This window comes from Halichoerus grypus, chromosome 1 (genome assembly GCF_964656455.1).
Source record: "Halichoerus grypus chromosome 1, mHalGry1.hap1.1, whole genome shotgun sequence".
Lineage (NCBI taxonomy): Eukaryota > Metazoa > Chordata > Mammalia > Carnivora > Phocidae > Halichoerus > Halichoerus grypus.
The window spans coordinates 169,301,818-169,321,324 of record NC_135712.1 but is presented as its reverse complement, the minus strand read 5'-3'; the positions used below and the strand labels follow the sequence as shown (position 1 = coordinate 169,321,324).

The 19,507-nt window shown below is 38.3% G+C and overlaps 1 pseudogene; it reads left to right on the top strand.

Annotated features, from left to right (window-relative positions):
* The first annotated feature begins 11,024 nt into the window (after nucleotides 1-11,024).
* LOC118541870 (tubulin alpha-1A chain pseudogene) lies at nucleotides 11,025-12,274 on the top strand (annotated as a pseudogene).
* The last annotated feature ends 7,233 nt before the right edge of the window (nucleotides 12,275-19,507 follow it).

Here is a 19,507-nt window from a genome sequence, read left to right as displayed (position 1 = left end):
CCAAGGGATGGAAACATGACCCAAAACAAAGGCCAGTAGGAATTTTCATATCAAAATAAGCACAGGAAACTTATTTCTGTTTTGCACAATGAGTTCTTAATATGGAAGCCTATGGTTCTTGCCACATGGAGATCATGGGAACAGGAATGCTGAGAGGCAAAATCCAAAAGATGGCAAGAAGAAGTGAGAGAAGAGAGCAGTCAGGGCAGAAAGATGACAAAATAGAGACAAGAGTCTCATGGTGTTTTGTTTCTGAATCTAGTTTCCCTCTGTTCTTTCTGTAGTGTAGTACATTAACCAATAAATTCTCATTTTTATAAAAGCCATAGTTGGGTTCATGTTTTTGTACAACTAGAATACTCTGACTAATGCAAGTTTTATAAGGACCTACATGATAATATTACAACTATTTATGATGCAACATTAAATATGAAAATCATGATACAACATCGTATAGAAGCTATTGTAGATGGCCTCGAAGAGACAATTAAAAAGTATATACTTATACATAAAAAAGAAGGAAACTGTATCAAAGTATGAAAAATAGCTATCTTTGGATGGTGGGGTTAAAGGGAATAATTTTTTTGAAATTTTTCAATTTTCTGTCTTGTCTTATATTTTAAAGACTATTTTAAACTTAGTTGAAAAACGAAATCATTAGTAGAAACAATATGAAACTTTTTAAATTACAGTGTTTCTTTTAATAAAGAGATCTCCTAAAGCAATAATACAGAAGAGAATTATCTGGAGGTCACAGATCCCTGGGCTCCATCCTGTCACAAACCCTGGAAATGGGGCCCAAGGAGTCACATTTCTTCCCAGTTTCCAGAATGAGAATGTCTGGAACTAGAACAGAGGTGGTATAAGTTAAAGGCTGGGACTGTCAGGTTGGGCATTTGACAGACCTGGATTTGAACTTTGGTTCTGCCATTAGTAACTGTAACTATATAACAATGGAGAAGTTATTTGTTCCCTCTAAGCCTTCACTTTTTTATCTCTAAAATGAAGCTAATTATTTTGATTATGAGGGTGAATGAATCAATGTTTAAATGGCATGTAACACAATAATTAAACATTGTGTAAGCACTCAAAATAAGTATTATTTAAAAACAAAAATAAGGGGCGCCTGTGTGGCTCAGGCGTTAAGCGTCTGCCTTCGGCTTGGGTCATGATTCCAGGGTCCTGGGATCGAGCCCTGCATTGGGCTCCCGCTGAGCTTCTCCCTCTCTCACTGCCCTTGCTTGTGTTCCTTCTCTCGTTGTGTCTCTGTCAAATAAATAAATAAAATCTTTAAAAAATAAAAAAATAAAAAAATAAAAATAAAATAAAATAAAAACAAAAATAAAATATATAAATAAAAAAATTTAAATGAAATAAAAAATAATAAACCCTATTAACATTATTATTAGCCTCTTAATAGCCTAGCATGATGATAATGCAAGTCAATGGAAAAAAAAAATAAATTGCGTGAAGTCAATTTATATAAAATTTTCAGGTTCATTCTGGGGGAAATTTTTCTGTCATCTACTCTCCGGGGCAGACTTCCAAATGGCATCATTTTCTATCAAAAATCACTTCCACATTTTTTTTTTTTTAATTTTAGTAGAAAGGGAATTGAATTTCAAGAATCACTACTGATGTAATAGTCTCAGAAACAAAAACAAACAAAGATCACCTCCAGTCTTCTTTGAAAGGAAAAAAAAGGGGGGGATCACTAATGTTGAATTACTAGGGACATTTACTTGCATCCCAGGTGCTTGGGTCAGGCTTGACCCCCAAGAGAGGCAATAGCAAAACTGAGTTCAGAGAACTACAAGGAAATTTCTAGACGAAGCCAGGTAGTTCAACACACAATCTGAGTTCCAGCCAGCCCTTTAAGTGGCAGGAAAATTAAAATAACAGGCAAACAAACCTTTGTAAAGTCATCATAGGGAAATCTAAACTAGGCTTTTGTATCCTGGAGCTTTTACAGGTGACAAATCAAAATGCATTAATATCTGGTATGAAAAAATTAGAAGATTCGTATTATAATTATTTAAATACAGGATGCTTGAATATATTTCTTTTTTTAAAAGATTTTATTTTTTGTGAAAAAAAGAGCATGAACAGGGTGGGAGGCAGAGGGAGAGGGAGAAACAGATTTGCTGAGCAGGGAGCCTGATGCAGGGCTGAATCCCAGGACCCTGAGATCATGATCTGAGCCAAAGGCAGATGCTTAACTGACTGAGCCACCCAGGAGCCCCTATATTTCTTCTTTAAAAAAAAAATTATTTATTTGCTGTTTATCTCCTATTTTATGATTCTTCCCTCAGGAAGAAATAACACAATTTTTAAAATTATTTTAAATGTATTTTTAAACAGAGAAATGAGTTGTGTGATAATATATTTCTGGCTGTTATTTCAAAGATGGATTTTGGGCGGATGAAATTAGAGCCAGGGATATTAATTTGGAGGCTATTACAGTATTTTTGATAGACTAGTCTTTGTATGGGTGTGTTTGTAAATTTTTCTTTACTAAAATTATATTTTATGCAAGCCAAGTAAAATACGTGGAGAGCAGGAGCATCATGTAATTAAATGATTTATTTATTTATGTTAATTAGCCATTCTTAGTTCATAGGAGCAGGGATAAGGGATATGTGTCAGTTTTGTTGGTTTGTTGGTTTGTTTTTTCCTACTGCTCTACTACCAGTAGCTAAAGCAGTCCCTGACTTAGAGTTGGCACTCAGTAGGTGTGTTGGGCATTTGACATAAGACATCAATAAGATAATGTATACAGTGGCAGAGTGAGGATACCTCTGTTCTTTTTTATCTGAAACAACTCCAAAAACAAAAGAGACTAACAAAAAACAAACTAACAGATAACCTAAACACTTGAAATCACAAAAATCATAAATGATTAGGAAGGAGTGCTGTGGGAAGAAAGGATCTGGTGGGATGCCAGAAGGCACTGAAGAAAATCACTCCTTTTTAAAAACAATATTTTATTTTTTTATTTGAGAGAGAGAGAGCATGAGTGAGGGGGAGGGGCAGAAAAAGAGGGAGAAGCAGACTCCCTGCTGAGCAGGGAGCCTGACCATGGGGCTCAATCCCAGGACCTTGGGATCATGACCTGAGCAAAAGGCAGAAGCTTAACCAACGGAGCCACCCAGGTGCCCCGTGAGGAAAATCACTCTTGCAGCAGAATGCAGCAAAGGTTAGGAAGATATCAACTTCCTAAATCTTGTGCAGACCAAGGGGCCAGAACAGCAGTACTTTTAACAAAAGATCAAAATGCACAGCTTGCTACAAAGACTCATCTAATAAAAAGTAAACAATATTGTTGGGGTGCCTGGGTGGCTCAGATGGTTAAGCATCTGCCTTCGGCTCAGGTCACAATCCTGGGGTCCTGGGATTGAGACACACATTGGGCTCCTGGCTCAGTGAGGAGCCTGCTTCTCCCACTCCCTCTGACTCTCCCGCTGCTCATGCCCTCTCTCTCTCTCTATCTCTGTGTCTCAAATGAATAAATAAAATATTAAAAAAAATAAAAAATAAAAGTAAACAATATTGCAAAAAGAACCAGCATATTTATGTAAAGATTTAGGACAGGGGTGGGTTGTTGGGGGGGGGGGGGTGGAGAAAAGGAAGAATGGATCCAGAAAAGCAGAAGGCAAACAGAGAATGTACTTCAGAAAAATGTTGCTATGGGGTGGATGAATATTGCAAGCAAACTTATTGCCATGGACTCAAATAATTTAAAGAAACAATCCTAAATTTTAAAAAAATTGATGCAGAGATATGATTTCTAGTAAGAAATTATAATTGTATTCAACAGAAACAGGTGAAACTAAGTTGGCAGAGCTTAGGAAATAAGTGAAGAATAAAATTATCACATAAATTAAGAACTATCTGAAAGCAAAACAAATTCAAGCAAACAAAACCTCAGGGATTGTTTAAAACACAATAAAAATATAGAAGAGAAGACAGATTGAAGAAAGTAAACACACAGACTAGAAACTGATAATAGATTTAATAGAGTTACTGAAAACAAATAAATATCAATGTACATTTAGCATCCTTGAATAAAATAATCTCCACCAAGGTGGAAACTGAAAACATATTCTAAAACACCATTTAAGAATACATCCTAGGAATAAAGAGAGATTTGAAAGCACATCACAACTAAAGAAAAATCAGTAAAGTATGTGTAAAACTGAAACACAACCTAGTCAAGTTATGAGTTTTAAAGATAAGTATATAATTCTTTGAGCATTCCAGCCAAAGATCAGATAACTTAAAGGGGAAATATCAGGCTGTCCTTAAAGTACCCAATAATATACATCACTAGAAAACAGTGGTACGATAAATGCACAGTCATCCAGGAAATAAAGTGTCAGCAAAATGTTATATCTAGACAGATTGTTGAAGTAGAAAGGCAAGAGCAAGGGGCACCTGGGTGGCTCAGTCAGTTGTGTCTGATTCTTGATCTCGGCTCAGGTCTTGATCTCAGGGTCCTGAGTTCAAGCCCGTGTTGGGCACCTTGCTGGGCGTGGAGCCTACTTTAAAAAACAACAACAACAACAAAAATAAGAGTAGGTATTTTTGATTATGCAAATACTATGAGAATTTATTTCTTAGAAATCCACTATGACAAAAAACAACAACAACAAACCAAATAAAGAACAATAACAACAACAACAACAAAAAACAGAGGTGAGCATAAAATGCAATTAACTTTAAAACTAAGGAACAACTCTTGGAATCACAGTTTCAATACATAATGTGAATACAATGACAACAAAGAAACAATGTAACTGGTAAAAGTTGGGAGGGGAGGAGGGGGGAAAGATGACGGAGGAGTAGGGGACCCTATTTCAACTGGTCCCCAAAATTGAGCTGGGTATCTACCAGACCACTCTGAGCACCCATGAAACCAGCCTGAGATGTAAGAAGATCTGGATCTCTACAAACAGAATATCGCAGGCAGTTGGTTTTGAGGTATGAAGCGGGGAGCCGTGATTCCGTGGGCAGATATCGGAGGATAAATGGCAGCAGGAGGGTGCCTGGCCGTGGGGATCCTACACCGCCGGTGAGCGACAGCCTTGCGCGCTGGGTACGGGGCACAGACTCGCAGACTGGTAGTGGCGGGGAAAGGACTTTAGGGAAGCCCCCGGGACGGAAACCCGGAGCAGCGGGGTCGCGCGTGCGTGAACTGGGAGCAGCTGGCGGTTTTAGAAGCACAAAAAGCAGAGATGTGTCTGACCTGGAGGCAGGACTGGGGGCGCCGCGGAGGGGCGCACAACCTAGGACACTGCAGTTTATAGCAGCATGGACAGAAACGGAGACAGTGTGGCCTGGAGAAATCACTGAAGAATAGACTGCGGTCTCTCTGCTCTGAGGCAGAGGGTTGGAAATGGTCTCTTCTGCTCTGACTCATGGAAGAGACGTGGAAAGCCGCCAGGGAAAGGCGCCAGAGAACAAAAGACCCAAAAACTGATTCCCACTGAGCCCATCCCCCGCTACATGGGTGCAGGGCAACTCCGCCCGAACAGGGTTGCCTGAGTAACAGCGTGGCCGGCCCCTCCCGCAGAAGACAGGCTGGGAACACAAGAGGCCAGCAACCCTAAGGTCCCAAGAAAACAGGTGCATCTTGCTTGGGTTCTGGTCAATAATTTGGACTCTATACATTCCCTCAACCACCCATCAACAGAATGACTAGGAGGAGGAGCCCCCAAAACAGAAAACACTCAAGAGATTATGACTTATGCTGCAGATTTACAAATGGATGCAGATATAACCAAGATGTCGGAGATGGAATTCAGGCTAGCAATTGTGAAGACAATGGCTAGAATGGAGAAATCAATTAATGGCAACACAGAGTCTCTAAAGGCAGAAATAAAAGGTGAATTGGCAGGACTTAAAAATGCTATCAATGAGATCCAATCCAATCTAGATAATCTAACAGCTAGGGTAACTGAGGCAGAAAAGAGAATAAGTGACCTGGAAGACAATATAATAGATAAAAAGGGAAAAGAGGAGGCCAAGGAAAAACAACTCAGAATCCATGAAAATAGAATCAGAGAAATAAGTGACACCATGAGACGTTCCAATGTCAGAATAATTGGAATCCCGGAGGGAGTGGAGAAAGAGAGAGGACTAGAAGATGTATTTGAGCAAATCATAGCTGAGAACTTCCCTAATCTAGGGAATGAAACAAACATTCGCATCCTAGAGGCAGAGAGGACCCCTCCTAAGATCAAGGAAAACAGGCCAACACCCTGGCATGTAATAGTAAAACTTGCAAATCTTAGAACCAAGGAAACCATCTTAAGGGCAGTTAGGGGGAAGAGATTCCTTACGTACAGAGGGAGGAACATCAGAATAACGTCAGACCTATCCACAGAGACCTGGTAAGACAAAAAGGCCTGGCAAGATATATTCAGGGTACTAAATGAGAAGAACATGCAGCCAAGAATACTTTATCTGGCAAGGCTTTCCTTTAGAATGGATGGAGAGATGCAGAGCTTCCACGACTAGCAGAAACTGAAAGAATATGTGACCACTAAGCCGGCCCTGCAAGAAATATTAAGGGGGGTTCTATAAAAGGAGAAAGACCCCAAGAGTGATATACAACCGAAATTTACAGGGACAATCTATAAAAAGAACGTCTTCACAGGCAACATGATGACAATTAATTCATATGTTTCAATAATCACTCTCAGCGTGAATGGCCTAAAGACTCCCATAAAACGGCACAGGGTTGCAGATTGGATAAAAAGACAGGACCCATCCATATGCTGCCTACAAGAGACTCATTTTGAACCTAAAGATACATCCAGACTGAAAGTGAAGGGATGGAGATCCATCTTCCATGCCAGCAGACCTCAAAAGAAAGCTGGGGTAGCAATTCTTATATCAGACAAATTAGATTTTAAAACAAAGTCTGTAATTAGAGACACAGAAGGACACTATATCATTCTTAAAGGGTCTATCCAACAAGAAGTTCTAACATTGTAAATATCTATGCCCCCAACGTGGGAGCAGCCATCTATATAAGCCAACTATTAAACAAAATAAAGAGTCATATTGATAACAATACGTTAATTGTAGGAGACCTCAATGCTGCACTCTCAGCTATGGACAGATCATCTAAGCAGAAAATCAACAAGGAAACAAGAGCTTTGAATGATACATTGGACCAGATGGACCTCATAGATACATACAGAACATTCCACCCTAAAACAACAGAATACTCATTCTTCTCGAGCGCACATGGAACTTTCTCCAGAATAGACCATATACTGGGTCACAAATCAGGTTTCAACCGATACCAAAAGATTGAGATTATTCCCTGCGTATTCTCAGACCGCAATGCTCTAAAACTGGAACTCAATCACAAGAAAAAATTTGGCAGAAACTCAAACACTTGGAAGCTAAAGACCACTCTGCTCAAGAATGTTTGGTTCAACCAAGAAATCAAAGAAGAACTTAAACAATTCATGGAAATCAATGAGAATGAAAACACATCGGTCTAAAACCTGTGGGATACTGCAAAGGCGGTCCTAAGGGGGAAATACATAGCCATCCAAGCCTCACTCAAAAAAATAGAAAAATCCCGAATTCACCAACTTACTCTACACCTTAAAGAACTAGAGAAAAAGCAACCAACGATGCCTAAGTCACGCATTAGAAGAGAAATAATTAAAATTAGAGCAGAAATCAATGAATTAGAAACCAGAAACACAGTAGATCAGATCAACGAAACTAGAAGTTGGTTCTTTGAAAGAATTAATAAGATTGATAAACCACTGGCCAGACTTATCCAAAAGAAAAGAGAAAGGACCCAAATTAATAAAATTATGAATGAAAGGGCAGAGATCACGACTAACACCAAGGAAATAGAAACAATTATTAGAAATCATTATCAACAACTATATGCCAATAAACTGAGCAATCTGGATGAAATGGAGGCCTTCCTGGAAACCCATAAGCTGCCAAGACTGAAACAGGAAGAAATTGACAACCTGAATAGGCCAATAACCAGTAACGAGATTGAAGCAGTGATCAAAAACCTCCCCAAAATCAAGAGTCCAGGGCCTGATGGATTCCCTGGGGAATTCTACCAAACATTCAAAGAAGAAATAATACCTATTCTACTGAAGCTGTTTCAAAAAATAGAAACAGAAGGAAAACTTCCAAACTCATTCTACGAGGCCAGCATTACCTTGATCCCCAAACCAGGCAAAGACCCCATCAAAAAGGAAAATTTCAGACCGATATCCCTGATGAATATAGATTCCAAAATCCTCAACAAAATCCTAGCTAATAAGATCCAACAATACATTAAAAGGATCATCCACCACGACCAAGTGGGATTTATCCCCGGGATGCAAGGGTTGTTCAACATGCGCAAATCAATCAATGTGATAGAACACATTAATAAGAGGAGGGAGAAGAACCATATGGTCCTCTCAATTGATGCAGAAAAAGCATTTGACAAAATACAACATCCTTTCCTGATTAAAACTCTCCAGAGTATAGGGATAGAGGGAACATTCCTCAAGTTCATAAAATCCATCTATGAAAAACCCACAGCGAATATCATCCTCAATGGGGAAAAGCTGAGAGCCTTTCCCTTAAGATCAGGAACACGTTAAGGATGCCCACTCTCGCCACTGTTGTTCCACATAGTACTAGAAGTCCTAGCAACAGCAATCAGACAACAAAAAGAAATAAAAGGTATTCAAATTGGCAAAGAAGAAGTCAAACTCTCTCTTTTCGTAGATGACATGATACTTTATGTGGAAAACCCGAAAGACTCCACCCCCAAATTACTAGAACTCATCCAGCAATTCAGTAATGTGGCAGGATATAAAATCAATGCACAGAAATCAATTGCTTTCTTATACACTAACAACGCAACTGTAGAAAGAGAAATTAGAGAAATGATTCCATTTACAATAGCACCAAAAACCATAAGAAACCTCGGAATAAACCTAACCAAAGAGGTAAAGGATCTATACTCTAGGAACTACAAAACACTCATGAAAGAAATTGAAGAAGACACAAAAAGATGAAAAAATATTCCATGCTCATGGATCGGAAGAATAAACATTGTTAAAATGTCTATGCTACCCAGAGCAATCTATACCTTCAATGCCACCTCGATCAAAATTCCAATGACATTTTTCAAAGTGCTGGAGCAAACAATCCTAAAATTTGTATGGAATCAGAAAAGACCTCAAATCGCCAAGGAAATGTTGAAAAAGAAAAACAAAGCTGGGGGCATCACTTTGCCTGATTTCAAGCTATATTACAAAGCTGTGATCACCAAGACAGCATGGTACTGGCACAAAAACAGACATATAGACCAATGGAACAGAATAGAGAACCCAGATATGGACCCTCAACTCTATGGTCAAATAATCTTTGACAAAGCAGGAAAAAACATGTAATGGAAAAAAGACAGTCTCTTCAATAAATAGTGCTGGGAAAACTGGACAGCCACATGCAGAAGAATGAAACTCGACCATTCTCTAACACCATTCACAAAGATAAACTCAAAGTGGATGAAAGACCTCAATGTGAGACAGGAATCCATCAAAATCCTAGAGGAGAACATAGGCAGTAACCTCTTTGACATCACCCACAGCAACTTCTTTCAAGATACATCTCCAAAAGCTAGTGAAACAAAAGCAAAAATGAACTTTTGGGACTTCATCAAGATAAAAAGCTTCTGCACAGCAAAGGAAACAGTCAACAAAACAAAGAGGCAACCCACAGAATGGGAGAAGATATTTGCAAATGACACTACAGATAAAGGGCTGGTATCCAAAATCTGTAAAGAACTTCTCAAACTCAACACCCAAAAAACAAATAATCAAGTCAAAAAGTGGGCAGAAGAGATGAACAGACACTTCTCTGAAGAAGACATACAAATGGCTAACAGACACATGAAAAAGTGTTCATCATCATTAGCCATCAGGGAAATCCAAATCAAAACCACACTGAGATACCACCTTACACCAGTTAGAATGGCCAAAATGGACAGGGAAAGAAACAACAAATGTTGGAGAGGTTGTGGAGAAAGGAGAACCCTCTTACACTGTTGGTGGGAATGCAAGTTGGTACAGCCACTTTGGAAAACAGTGTGGAGGTTCCTCAAAAATTTAAAAATAGAGCTATCCTATGACCCAGCAATTGCAGTACTGGGTATTTACCCCAAAGACACAGATGTAGTGAAAAGAAGGGCCATATGCACCCCAATGCTCATAGCAGCAATGTCCACAATAGCCAAACTGTGGAAAGAGCCGAGATGCCCTTCAACAGATGAATGGATAAAGAAGATGTGGTCCATATATACAATGGAATATTACTCAGCCATCAGAAAGGATGAATACCCAACTTTTACATCAACATGGATGGGACTGGAGGAGATTATGCTAAGTGAAATAAGTCAAGCAGAGAAAGTCAATTATCATATGGTTTCACTTATTTGTGGAACATAAGGAATAACATGGAGGATATTAGAAGGAAGGGAAAAATGGGGGGGGGGGAATTGGAGGGAGAGATGAACCATGAGAGACTATGGACTCTGAGAAACAAACAGGGTTTTAGAGGGGACGGGGGAGGGGGGATTGGTTAGCCCGGTGATGGGTATTAAGGAGGGCACGTACTGCATGGAGCACTGGGTGTTATACGAAAACAATGGATCGTGGATCACCACATCAAAAACCAATGATGTATTTTATGGTGACTAACATAACATAATAAAATTTAAAAAAAAAAGTTGGGAGGGGAATTAGTTGTATAAGAATATCAATTATTTCATCTTTTATAATCAGAAGTTTAAAAATATCATTTGGCAGGTTCTCTTACATCAACCACCTAAGAGTCTTGCTGTAAGAAGCATCTCCACCATCTGCTCGGCAGCCATAAAGCAGCAACCACGTGTGCATGCATATTCATACGTGTTGGCCAGGCTGGTGTTCAGATTGGCAATGTCTGTCTGCTGGGAGCCCTATTGCCTGGAACACGGCATCCAGCCCGATGGTCAGATGCCAAGTGACAAGACTGTTGGTGGAGAGGACTCTTTCAACACCTTCTTTGATGAAATCGGTGTTGGCAAGCATGTGCCCAGGGCAGTGTTTGTAGACCTGGAACCCACAGTCATTGATGAAGTTTGCACTGGCACCTACCGCCAGGTCTTCCACCCTGAGCAGCTCATCACAGGCAAAGAAGATGTTGCCAGTAACTATGCCCAGGGGCACTACACCATTGGCAAGATCATTGACCTTGTCTTGGACAGGATTAGGAAACTGGCTGACCAGTACAGTTCTTCAGGAGTTCTTGACTTTCCACAGCTTTGGAGGGGCAACTAGTTTCAGGTTCACCTCCCTGCCAATGGAATGTCTCTGTCGATTATGGCAAGAAGTCCAAGCTGGAGTTCTCCCTTTACCCAGCCCCCCAGGTTTCCACAGTGGTAGCTGAACCCTACAAATCCACCCTTACTACCCACACCACCCTGGAGCACTCTGATTGTGCCTCCATGGTATACATTCAGGCCATCTATGACATCTATGGTAGAAACCTCAATATTGAACATGCAGCCTACACTAACCTAAATAGATTGATAGGTCAAATTATGTCCTCCATCGCTGCTTCCCTCAGATTTGATGGAGTTCTGAATGTTGATCTGACAATTCCAGACCAACCTGGTCCCCTGTCCCTGCATCCACTTCCCTTTGGCCACATATGCTTCTGTCATTTTTTGTTGAGAAAGCCTACCATGAACAGCTTTCTGTAGCAGAGATCACCAGTGCATAATTTGAGGTAGTCAACCAGATGGGGAAATGTGACCCTTGCCATGGTAACTACATGGCTTGCTGCCTGTTGTATCATGGCAACGTGGTTCCCAATGATGTTGATGCTACCATTGCTACCATCACGACCATGTGTACCATCCAGTTTGTGGACTTACGACCCACTGGCTTCAGATTGGCATTAATTACCAGCCTCCCACCATGGTACCTGGTGGAGATCTTGACACAGTACAGGGAGCTATGTGCATGCTGACCAACACACCACAGGTGTTGCTGAGGCCTGGGCTCACCTGGACCACAAGTTTGACCTGATGTATGCCACGTGTGCCTTTGTTCACTGGTATGTGGGTGAGAGTATGAAGGAAGGAGAGTTTTCTGAAGTATGTGAGGCTGCTCTTGAGAAGGATTATGAGGAGGTTGGTGTGGATTCTGTTGAAAGAGAGCATGAAGAAGAAGGAGAGGAATACTAAAGTTAAAAATGTCATAACAGGGGCGCCTGGGTGACTCAGTTGATTAAGCGTCTGCCTTCTGCTCGGGTCATGGTCCCAAGGTCTCGGGATTAAGCCCCATGTTGGGCCCCCTGCTTGGCGGGGAGTCTGCTTCTCCCTCTGCCCCTCACCCTGCTCATGCTCTTGTTCTCCCACTCTCTCTCTCTCAAATAAATAAATAAAATCTTTCAAAAAATGTCATAACGGTGCTGTTTTTACAGGGAAGCTTTTTCCATTGTAAACATTGGAAAGTTGTGCTCTGATCATTTAATTTGTGTGTACCAGTGTATACTCTCATATACAATTACTGACCTATGCTTTAAAACACACTTTCTAACAGATCCAAGCTGTCCATTTCTCTCATGGGTTTGAATTAAAAAAATCATGTATAGCTGATAATTAGAATAGTTGGTGGTTGAGTTTAAGGTGAAGAGTAAGCATTAAAACAACTAATGACTATAGCGATACCTACTAAACTGGTGTTGGAGAAAAGGAATTGGAGATATCAATCTATTATTGTTCCTAGTGTCTACAAAATAGAAGATCAAGTGTACAAAATAATGTTTTAGGTGTAAAATAAAACATAAAAATGACCCAAAAGGGAAAAGAAAGTTTCCAAAGCATAGTAAGCTACCCAAGTCACGCACAACAAAGCAAAGAAATATACAGAACACAGAAAAAATAAAGCAATAAAAGAGAAAATATAACATAAAATTTGATGCTGGAATGAATATAAATAATATATTTTAATATAAATGGGATACACTTATTGAAAGAAAAGAGTCTCAGACTGTATTACAAAGCACAAGCAAAGTGGTACTGTATGTGTGTGATAAATGCAAAGCAGAAAGATTAAAAATAGAAGGACTGTAACAGCATACTGAACCCACACATATAAAAAACAAGATTTATGCTCTTAATACAGACAAATATAAATCAGGGCAAAAAGCATTGGATGTGATTAAGAAGATATTATAGGTTGAATCATGTCCCCCAGGAAGACATGTAAGTCCTAACCCTGGTACCTGTGAATGTGACCTTCCTCATTTGAAATAAGGTCTTTTAGGTGTAATCAAGTTAGGGTGAGGGCCTAATGGGTTAGGGTGGACTCTAATCCAATGATTGGTGTTCCTATAAAAGAGAAATTTGGACAGAGACACGCAGAGGGAAGACGGATATGTGAAGATGGATGACAGAGATTGGAGTTATGCTGCCACAAACTAAGGGACACAAAAAATTGCCAGCAACCACCAGAAGTTAGAAAGAGGCAAGGAAGTACCCTCTCCTAGAGTCTTCAGAGAAAGTGTGGCTTGTTGACACCTTGATTTTGGACTACTAAACTCCCAAACTGAAAGGCAATACACTTATTTTGTTCTAAATGACCACATTTGTGGTACTTTGTTATGACAGCCCTAACAATACACAAGGGAAACAAAATCCCAATTAATACAATTTCATAAACAAAAAAGTACAGTAAATCAATGGAAAATCGGACAAAACACATTGGTCATAGGAGAGTCATACTCATCTCAGGCTATGAAAGATCAAGTATACAAAAGGTAAATTCACAGAAGACTAAATGGCAAATTGAAGTAGATAGAGTAGGTGTAACTTAAATGTATCAACATCCATACCCTGAAAGAGAATGCATATAATTTCCCTGTGCCAATTAAATATTTACTAAAAGAATAACAAAATAGAGATATATTACAGACAACTATATCTAACCCCAATGCAACAAAACCAGAAATTAAGATCAAAATTCTAAATCATGCCTTATGACCTGGTAAAATAAATGAGAGAAAGCGAGGGGAAGAGAGAAGAAAAAAAGAAGAATAAAAAGAATAGCTGGCAAAGATATGATAGATGGAGATGAATGAAGAGAAAGATCAGGTGAGCGTGTTACTTGAATGTTGGTTTAGCAAAGAAATCAAAGTAAAAAATTCGGGTATATAAAAAAATGATAAAGAAAATAATACATATTGGAACATATGACATGCAACAAAATGAGTGCTCATAGAAAAATATATGATCTTAGGGTGCCTGGGTGGCCCAGTCAGTTAAGCGTCTGCCTTCGGCTCAGGTCATGATCCCAGGGTCCTGGGATCGAGCCCCACTTCAGGCTCCTTGCTCAGCGAGGAGTCTGCTTCTCCCTCTGCCTGCTGCTCCCCCTGCTTGTGCTCTCTCTCTCTCTCGTTCTCTCTCGCTTTCAAATAAATAAAATCCTTTAAAAATATATATATGATCTTAAACATTTACATTGTAAATAGGTGGAATGAAAAATCAATGCTTTGAACATGCAATTCAAAATATAGAATTGATATATGCAAGTATGTCTTCCCTCAAAGCCTATATTTGGCCAAATTGGAAAATATTGTAACTTTCTATTGAACTTATGATGAAAACAGGATAGTGCCTGTTAGAAATATAAATGTGTCATTAAAAATTGGAAAGAAGAGGACGGTGTTATCATTATTTGCAAGAAATACAGTAGGCCTGAAAAGCATAAGGAAATCAGCTGGGAACTTACACCAAATGAGAGAATACAGTAAAATGACTGAGAACAAAATTAATATTAAAAAATCAATAGCTTTGCTGTATGTAAACAGCTGTATTTTAAAGTGGCAGAAGAGATTTCCATTTCTGTTAGAAAGATAAAATTCCTATGGATAAACTAAAAAAAAATATTGAAAGCATATTTATTGAAGAAACTATAAATGTTATTGATCCCTAAAAGGAAACTTGAACAGTGGGAAAGGCATACTGATCCCAGTTAGGTAGACTATGCAATGAAGATTTCAATTTGCCCTAAATTAGTCTATACATTTAATGCAATTCCAATAAAAATACCACCAGGATATTTTTCTCTCTGGGATTAGAGAATCAGATTCTAAAGATCACATGGGGAAAAAGTCATGCGGTAATAGAAAAGTTCTAAAAACAATGACTAGAAAGATATGAGAATCAACTCTCCAAATCACACTACAGATATTATCCAACTGAAGTAATGTCAGATGCGTTATTGGAACAGAACAGAGTCCATATATAGAACCAAACAAATAGGGGATTTTTTTATACATAAAAAATGGAGTGATATCAAGGAAGAAGGGATAGATCACTTGATAAATTCCTGGAGAAAATTGGGTGAAATATAAAAAAGATATAAATGAAAACATACTTGATGAAAACACGGAAGCGTTATTGTTTTGGAGTGAGGCAGACTTTACTTAGAATCGCTTAAGTTGTAGAAACCATACCAAAAAATTAATACATTCCACTATATAAACATTTTGCCTGGAAAAACACAAGGAAACCCTATTAGCAATGTTAAAAGACGAGTACAAACTAGGAAAAGGTATTTCCAACAAATAACGTAAATATAACTAATACTCATTTTTACTACATAAAGATCTTTTTATGTATCAGAAATAAACCAGTGGGGAAAAATAGGCATAGCATAAAAAAAGTTTACAGAAAAATAAAATAATGCTTTTAAATATCTGAAAAGATGCTAAGCTCTACTAATAGGAATGTATATAAAACTACATTGAGACACCATTTTCCATTCATCACTGAGGGGCATAGAAAAAGAAACACTCTTTTTCATTGTTACAACACTTTGAATTATAAAACTTCTGCAAGAGGTCAGTTTGATAATAAATTCAATAATAGGTATCAAAATGTAAAATACAGCTATGTTTTGATTTAACAAATTCCAATTATTTTTTCTTCATGCACTCCAAAATTTAATAGGTAATACAGAAAGGCATATGTATGAGAATAGTCATCCAAACGTTTGTTGTAATAGTTAGAACTATTTTATTTTTTTTAAAGATTTTATTTATTTATTTGAGAAAGAAAGAATGAGACAGAGAGAGAGCATGAGAAGGGGGAGGGTCAGAGGGAGAAGCTGACTCCCCACTGAGCAGGAAGCCCGATGCGGGACTCCATCCCAGGACTTCATCCCGGGACTCCATCCTGGGACTCCAGGATCATGACCTGAGCCGAAGGCAGACGCTTAACTGACTAAGCCACCCGGCGCCCCAGTTAGAACTATTTTAAATGTTGAATAATAAGACTAAATTCAGTCTTATGATACAGCTGGATTATATCACAATTTGGGTGCTGGTGTAGGCTTAGATTGTATCTGGAAGAATTCACACAAAAATGGTAATAGTGCTTGTATATGGGAAAGGAAAGAGGAGAACAAGAGGGGAAGAGTCTTACTTTTCTTGTATGCCCATTTGTAACTTTTGATGTGCATGTGTTAGCCATTCAAAAAAGAACTAGAGGGGCACCTGGGTGGCCTAGTAGGTTAAGCAGTTAAGTGGTTAAGTGTCTGCCTTTGGCTTGGGTCATGATCCCAGAGTCCTGGGATTGGGTCCTGGGATCCAGCCCCGTGTCAGGCTTCCTGCTCAGTAGGGAGTCTGCTTGTCCATCTCCCTCCCCCCACCCTGCTTGTGCTCTTTCTCTCCCTCTCTCTCTCACTCACTCTCTCTCAAATAAATAAATAAATAAATAAACAAATAAATAAATAAAATCTAAAAAAAAAAACAAAGACAAAAACAAAAATGTAGAAAAATATAATGGGGGTGAAAGGGTTGTAGGAGGCATTTCGTAAGTATTAGTTATACTACCTTACACTTGGTGTGAAGTTTTCCTTTAAAACTTGAATATTACATTATTTTGTGTATTGGAATAGTTCCATTTAATTTTTGGAGGCCAATATATACATATTGGATTGTTCGACTACACACAAGCTTCCACAATATTTAGACTAAATCAGAAGTCATCAGTTTTTGCCACCATTGTTCTGGTGGCCTGTTTATGCTTAGTAAGATAGGAAAAAATTAAAGATGATTTTTACCCCCAAACTAGAGTTAGCAAATCACCATTTCTACAGGCTTACCTATTTATATTTGACTCAGAACTGTTGGATTCTGCCCATTTGCATAGGCCAGTTAATAAATCCTCCTAATATTTAATTTGTATGCAAGATATAGCTAACCCAGAGGCTCTCATCTGTCTTGATTTAATTTGATACTCTATTTCTTTATTTTAGAACAGCCTGAATATTTACTACAAAGATTTTAGTTTCCACTAAAATTCCATCATGGACCTTTTTATTCACTTCACAAATATTTACTTAAGCTCTGGGTGTATGCAATACAGGGGTATTTGTATAGAAGATAGTGGAACAGAGAATTACATGTAAATATCATATTCTGAAGTGCCTTATAAGCCTCTGATATTTTGCTGTAATGTGAAATATTTATTTACATTTACATTCAACTTACATTTATTGGATGGCAGACACTGGAATATAAAAATAAATGAGCCATGGTCACTGATAATCTACAAATGTAGAGAGATACATGAATGATTAATTATAATACAATGTGGCAAATGAAGTACAGAAAAATATACATGAGCCAAGAGGAAGAACATATACTCTAAGGTGGAGAGTGGAAAAGGGGAAATCTTGCTGGAGTTGGTGACTCTGAGTCTGAAGAGAAGGGTTGCACTTAATGAGGGAAAATAACAGAGAATATTGCCTGGCGGTGAAGCAGTAGTTTTGAATCCCAGAATCTAAAACATACTAACTGCATGACCATGGGCAAGTTATTTAACCTCTATAAAATGGTGATTGTAATAGTCCATGCCTGTCAGGGTTGATTGATGATTAAATGAAATAATTAGAATAGTACCTAGAGTGTAGTAAGTATAGTATAAATATAAGCTACTATTTTCTTATTATTATTATGAATTGGGGTAGAGGAGGAGGAAGAAGAAAAGAGCCTCTCAGACAAGCAAATATACTGAGGCAGGAAAAGAAAAAGAGCTCTCTTACAGGGTGAAGTTCAAGGGAATAATGGCAAGTGATGATGCTGGGGGTTAGGCAGGGACCAGATCACTGTGGCCTTGAATATCATCTTTAGGCACTTGGAAACCATGCTGATGTGGAGATATTCTGTGCAGAGGTATATTGTGGAGATGTGATCCCTGGGTCACGTAGATTCCAGCTTGAAACCAGGTTATCGGCAAAGAAGAGATCATCCGTGGTAGGGAGATGATAAGTGAGGAAGGGAGACATTATTCACAACCCCTTAACCCTTTTTTTGAAATGCAGAACCTCTCTTTTTAAACAGTTAAGCCTTTCAATTTGCTAAAATGTCAGCTCAGTTGAACATTATGGAGAATAAGGAAGTCTAAGAGTCTCCCCTGACAAATTATGCCTTCTCTCTGTCGGTGTAAATGCTCCCTTAAATCACCCTTAAATTTCTCCTCTATTCCTGAGGAACTGGTTGGAAACTGAAGCAGGCTATAATAATTTAATCTCTACATAAATTCATAAAATGGAAGTGACAGTACAAAGTTTCACCCTACTATATTCTGAATGTTCACATCTCATTTCTGGATCCATTGAATCTTTATCCATTAAAAGAACATCAGATTCTTAAAAATCTAGTAACTTTCTTCTTATTTGATTTAATGTGGCATTCTGAAGAGATTCAGGACATTTTCCATCTCTGCTTTTACACATTTAAATTCCGTGTAGATGATTTCAAGGTCTTAGTTGCTGAATCTGCATTGTTGAGATGAAATCATGAGCCTTTTGATTTAATGTAAGAGCTTCATTATTCTCAGCTGTGTCATTTGGTGCCTGTATTTCTGCTGCCTGAAAATGCCATCAGGATTCATCTAAATAAACAAAACTCTCCTAAAATTTACTTTCTGTCTGAGAACAATACAAAAAGTAGCAAAAAGGGTACAAAGAAGCTTAAAGAGGATGCACAATGTAAGTGGAGGAATTGAATGAGAATAAAATATGTACATATTTTTGTCTGAAAACTTTGTCTCATGCCAACATTTTGAAAATTTCTGATAAATTCAGAGAACAAACCCCCATTTCCTTCCCATAGAACAGTTAAGATTAAAGATGTTAGGATATTTTCTCTTTTAGTTTGTGTTTATTTTGTATTTCACAAAGTTGAAACGGATGCTTATTCCTATGACATTCATATTTATATTTATTATGTACTTTCTACAGATGGATCTTTAGTATGTCAGAGAAGGTGGAAAAAGTATCATGTACAACCTTACCTGTGAAATCAGGCTTTGAAATAAAAAATGATTACCTTTTCCAAAGCAAGACCTTACTATTAAAGTGCTTCAATTAAAAAAAAAGAAAAAGAAATAAGAGGTAGAGCCTAG